The 6,050-nt window shown below is 44.7% G+C and overlaps 1 long non-coding RNA gene across 1 annotated transcript in view; it reads right to left on the reverse strand.

Annotated features, from left to right (window-relative positions):
* The window catches only part of LOC149356414 (uncharacterized), a 33,775-nt gene extending 28,694 nt beyond the window's left edge, over nt 1-5,081 (reverse strand). Inside the window, exons 1-2 of the long non-coding RNA XR_016289811.1 lie at nt 4,979-5,081; nt 3,825-3,898 (exon numbers count right to left, since the gene is read on the reverse strand). This is a non-coding gene — a long non-coding RNA (uncharacterized LOC149356414). The remainder of the gene's footprint in view (nt 1-3,824; nt 3,899-4,978) is intronic.
* Between the last annotated feature and the right edge of the window lie 969 nt (nt 5,082-6,050).

Below are 6,050 nucleotides of genomic sequence, written 5' to 3' on the forward strand. Positions count from 1 at the left end.
AAACAAGCCAGGGAGTGGCTGGTTGACGGTGTCACGCACCGTTGACCAGGTGAAAGCCATCTGGAATGCCACTTTGCAGCCACTTTGCGCTCACTAGCCCGGAGCAGAGAAGCCAAGGCACGAGTGTCTGAAAACAAGGTGCACAATGTCGACACTGAGTTGCTGCCTCGTCTGCTGCTTGAAGCATATACGGGCCAAAATTTGTCATTGTTCCTTCGAAGAGGACTATTCTGGAGCTGTTTGCCATACTTTGACGTCTTGCCTTCCTGTGCCTGGACCTGAGCGTGACAGGTGTGTTTCAGGGGGCGTTGGTTGATGGGGTGTCGTGGTTTGAACCATGCCAGGAACTTGCCCGCAGGCTGAACTGTAACGGGTTTAAGACGGTGGGCCCTATCGCATTCAACTGCTGATAAAGAAGGTGGTTTTGTGGTCATGTCTAAAGGCGTCTTTCTGTCCAAGGCAACGGAGGCAGTTAATTCTGAGTTCAAGTGTCACACAACAGCTGATTTGTTAATAGCAATGTCCAGAGCCAAGAAACTATGTAATAATCTAAAGTTGAACCATCTGGCTAATGTATCAACTTCAGCAAGAAACTAGCAGAGGTGCCAATGAGAGGTCAAAAGACCACCGTTACGATGTGAACAAAGCTAGCAGGGGGAATCTGATTATTCACTGTCGCGACTGCGATCGTTTGCCACATCCTTTATGCTGCGAGGCGTAATTTCTTGTGCTGCATTGTGCTAGACAGACACAGAAAAGTTTGTGCATGAGATGATCGAGGCCACTGAAATTGTAGAAAAAACGCAATCAATGTGTTAACACACCTTCTTTATCGCTCCCTAAGAAAGAGTTCATGCTCTTAAATGCTTCATATTCAACTTTCGTTTTGTTTTTGACAGATCCAAAGTGAATGTTACAAGGCGCCCTTTCTTCATTCTTTTTTTAGGCCACAGTGTATATATTTTGATGTGCTTTCCAATAAACCTTCTTGAAAGTCAGCACTCGCACCGTCGCATTCCTTCCTCATCTTTCTCTTCTTTGAGCTGTTTTGACACGATGAATTACAAACAAGACCATTCATCCGTCTTGCAAAAGTCAATACAGTCAGAGTAGCTGAGATAGTTGGGGCATCCTTCTGAATAATGCAGTCATAAAGACAAGGTTGGGACATAAAGACAAAGACTGTTATTGAATGGCTAATATTAATGTACTTTAGTAATGTGCTTGGTTTGGTTTATGGGGGTTTAACATCCCAAAGTGACTCAGGATGAGGGACGCCTTATGATTTTGCATATTGATATGCTGGGCTTCATAAGAGAAGAAGTACAATAGTTTTTTAAGGCCAGCCGTAGAACAGGAAGCAATGAATCTACACTAATATCAAAGAATGAAGGCTCAAGCATGAGAGTGTAGCTAAAAGGTTATAATGACAAACATGAAAAGCTTTATGAGAAATTCAAGTCGATGACACTTGCCTAAAATAAAGAATCTAAAATTGGGTGAAAATCTGTTGTGAATTCAAAAAGTTGGATTGCACATTAGTAAAGAGAATGGGAGCCGTGATGACTGGTAGAGAAATATTAGTTTGAATTATGGTGGCAAGTAATATGCGGACTCATTTCGTGCTCTAACAGTTCATGCAAAATGCACATCAATAAAATAGGAGAACAGTTTGGGGATCAGAACAGTTTCCAGCCTTAATTATTGACAGGTCAGCTTCTGGTTGTCAGGGATAGAACCAAGAGGTTTGGATTGGCTAACAATTATTGGTAAAATCTGTCTTCAGATATCCTCAGTAGTTTAAAGTATGTCAGAAGGCTTCTCACACAGCCCTCAGGTACTCGAAAGCTTGTGCTTATCAATGCCTTTCGAGACATGATGAGAAGCAATGGTTAATGCAGTGAAATGGGTAACAAATAACTGATTTTTCTCAAGAAAGTGCCCATGGAATATGCTGTCAAACAAATTCCCAAGGATCCTTCAATTAAGCCCAAAATGACAGTTTATGGGTAGCCACTTTGTTATAACCATCACATACAAAAAAAGAGACACCAGAAGCCCTCCTTATTCACTGAAAACAAGGGAGAATTATGAGACATCATTCCGGCACACAAAATCACACGGATGAAGAGTAGACTCCATGGACACCATATTTCAACTGAGGTTTATTCCACAACACAGGCTTTCTATGTGCAAAGGGGTACTAGTGATCCCTGGGGCTGAAAAGTATTTCCGCCACCAGATAACAATTATTCAGGACGGCAAAAACCAAAACACAAAAAACATAGGGGTAAAGGTATCTTGCCACTCACATTCAACACATCGGCACGCCTATGCATCACCTACCTGGCTGACCCAACAAACATATTTGCCTCCAGATAATCTATTTCTTTTTCTGGAGCGCTGCAGAAGGGCTGCTGACGTAATTCTCTTTTTCAGCAGAGATACAAAAGGCTTAAAAAATTTCTCAGCCCTTTCAAGTGGTAAACTTGCACAAGGCATGTGTTTCTTTCAAAAACGCCTTGCATGCTCGCTTGTGCGAGCAAAGGCGAATGTGCTCAGCTAAATGACCTCTGCCACTTAATGAATCAGCTGTCCTGCAATGTTAAAGCAAGCGTTCATTGACGCAAGCCTTGTCTGTCTAATGTAATGTTTGCCACAGGCAAGGAGGATGCTGTACACCATGTCAACCTCATGTTTAACGAGGGGTTTGGTGTGCTTAGTTTTGTAGGCAGGCTTTTTCGTAACGTCATTTATCAGGTGGCACATGCATCCCAGCTTTCCCAAGCTGAAAATACGACATGTACATCGTGTTTGTCACTGGCCTTCTTGAGGCTGTGTGACACCTGATGGCAATAGGGCACAATGACAGGTCACTGTTGCGAATGTGCGTTGTCTTCCGGCTTGCGCTGCCCAGCACACTTCATCTCTCGAACCTGGCTTTCTACCACTAAGGCTACAATTTCTCCTGTGAAAACTGCCTGCTCCAGTCTCCTTACTTGCGCATTGATGCTGTCACAGAGTCGTGACAGCGTCAATGCCGAAGTAAGGCGACTGGAGCAGGCAGGCAGAAAAAGAAATAGATTATCTCAACGCAAATGTGTGTTGGGTAAGCCAGGTAGGCAATGTTTAGTCACGCCAATGCATTCAACTTGAGTGACAAGCTAACCTTACGCCTATGTTTTTGTTTTTGCAACCTTGAATAATTGTTACCTGGTCGAGGAAACACTTTTCAGCCACAGGGGTCACTAGTACCACTTTGCATGTAAAAAGCTCATGTTGTGGAATCAACCTCAGTTGAAGTATGGGGTCTATGGAGTCTACTCTCTTCGTTCATGTGTTTTTGTACACTGGAATGATGTCTCATAATTCTACCCAGAATCAATTAGCTCAGCTCTCCATGCTTAGCAAAAACAAGGCAGCAGTAATGAAACCAGTTCTCATGTGTGCACTTTTTCTTTTACATCTGTGACCTGCGATGAGTGGCATCAAAACACATATTTAAGTTAACACACATGCATCATAATGTTAATATTCGTAGTCAAATAGTATCACATAATGCAGCCAAAAACATGCAGACATTTCGCACTTCATGCATAGAATGCAACGGTTAAAAGACAAGCAATATTGAATGCAAAACTTCAAATGGCCTGCAACCGGCCCATTCTGATAGCCAACTAATATTACTCATATAAACATGTAAACATATCAGGCCAGAGCTATCCAAACTGCTCCAAGCAGTAGCATTAAGGAAAAGAGCAATGAAAGTAAGAGAACATTTCATGGCAACCACAAGAACAAAGCACAATGCAGTAACAACTTACAACACAGCTTTTGACTCCATCTGGTGGCCACAAAATCCATGCCATTGACTCGGACTGGAAGACAGATGTGCCACCTGCGGATACCAATTTCCCATTATCACTATGACAGGAGTACAAAAACAAGCATGCGAACTCGGTCCAACAGTGAATATCACATGAATGTAAAAAGATCAGGAAAAATATACTTGCCTAAGTATACGCCTCAATACAAAGGAAAACTACCCTGTTTAAAATGCATCAGTTCCCCTAGCACTAGTAAAGGAATCTAGCTATGAGCAAAACAAATCTGCGTTCGAAAGCGTAGATAAACAACGTAATAACTGAGACAATTATTGCGTCACTTGTTTTCCTCAGAAACAAATTTTCAAACAGCAGAGTGATCGAAATGCAAGATCCTATACTCTGGGTAGCCAGAAACGCTATCGGTATCATAAAAAAAATCTTCACACACTCATTTCAAAATTAGATCCTGACGGCCGGAAAATAACTTTCGTTGGTAACTGCAACCTGAGACAGTGCTTTCTTTATAGTGGGGTTTGAATTCAGATGCGGAAAATGGGCACTGATCGTATTGGAGGGTTCCGGATTAATTTAGACCACCTAGAATTTCTTAACGTGAGCTGACATCGCACAGCACAGGGGCATTCTTTTTTTCATTTCACCTAAATCTAAATGCGGCTACTGCCATCAGGATCGACCCCACGACCTAAGGTTCAACAGTCTAGGGCCAAGCAAAAACCGCGGCGAATAAAAAGTGTTTCAATCCCCCTCAAAGTGCTAACGCTATCTTGAAAGACAATCATACATTTTACGCACAGCCAAAGTGCCAGTCCTTGAAACGTGCGCGGTGGTGTGAACAAGCATGGGCAGAAACGCGTAGAACGAGGCATATACGAGGACAAATCTGTGCTCAACAAGAGACAAAACGCGCAAACATGCGCATACCAAAATCATGCAAAGCTAGCGCACGCACGGTCGCATCCCCTTTGCCAAAACAAGTACCGACAGCGACTATTCTTGGCAGAGCAACTCACCACGGCGACAACAAAAGCGCCTTAAACGCTTTTTATAGCATTGAACACGAATACTGCAGCAGTACGACAGGTCACCGTTCCAGCATTATATGCTTCGGATAATGCACGAGTACTGCTTACCTTTTCAGATGATTGCGTAGTCGTGCAGAACGCTGTTTGCCTTCGTGTCACGGGCACTACACCAACCAGTGAGAGTTCAGCACGAGTGCTACGTAGCCGGCACTAGAGAGTTTTAGCTGAGCGTTTTTACGGCCAGCGGAGCGGAGCGGACGAGCGCGGACGCCACTGCGCATGCGCACATCCCTGGGCCGGCCAGCGTTTTTACGGAGCGAAGCTTACGCCCGTTGGGAAGCCCTCTCCAGCGGAGCGATGGGCAGCGCGCGAGCGTGCGTAAGAGCGCGCGGGCGTGTATGGGTATTCAAGATGGCAGCCGTCAACACAAGCACCGGCGCTGCTGCGTTGTCGACGGCGACCACAGCTCAGGCCCGTTTACAAGCTAAGAAAGCGCGGAGATGTTTCACAACTGAGGAAGACTTGTGTCTTTTGCGGGAGGTGGCAGCGACCAGGCCGTTTGGAGATGACCATAAGTGGATCGAAGTTGTGCGCGTCGTGAACCACGCGGTGGGCCGCGAACTTACTCTGCGTGGAGCAAAAGACCGCGTGGATTTACTAATCGGATACTGGCGACAGCAGGACGCCAAGACCCTGAAAAAGTGAGTTTTATTTCTGCACAACTAAATGCCGGGCACACTGATAGGCAGTCGTTAATTAACGTGCATGCTGTTTTCACATTATTCAGGTCTGGTACTGAAGAGCAATACGCGGAGAAAGAGCAGATACTCCAAGACCTCTCCGACTACGTTCGGACAATCAATTATGAGCCAAGGATAGCCCCAAGAAGTGGGGGCATTATGAACAGAAAACGGCCCGCAACAGCTGAGTGTTCAGTTTCCGTGTCCCTAACGGGTCCACGGGAAGGTGCGACTTTGGTGCAGGAAACGACTGGCTGCAGCAGTAATCCTAGCGTGGCTGCCGACCGAAGTTGCGAAATTGAATCAACGCATCGTAAGTCTTACCATGTGTGTGTCTAACCTTGCATGTTCTAGGTTTTGATTTTCTCTGCTGAAATATAAAAACGCTTATGAGTGGTAATTGTTGCGGGTATTCTATGCACTGTAAATACGTTCGATTC

The sequence above is a fragment of the Amblyomma mixtum genome, chromosome 3 (genome assembly GCF_055824585.1).
Source record: "Amblyomma mixtum isolate Tamu chromosome 3, ASM5582458v1, whole genome shotgun sequence".
In the NCBI taxonomy this organism is placed as follows: domain Eukaryota; kingdom Metazoa; phylum Arthropoda; class Arachnida; order Ixodida; family Ixodidae; genus Amblyomma; species Amblyomma mixtum.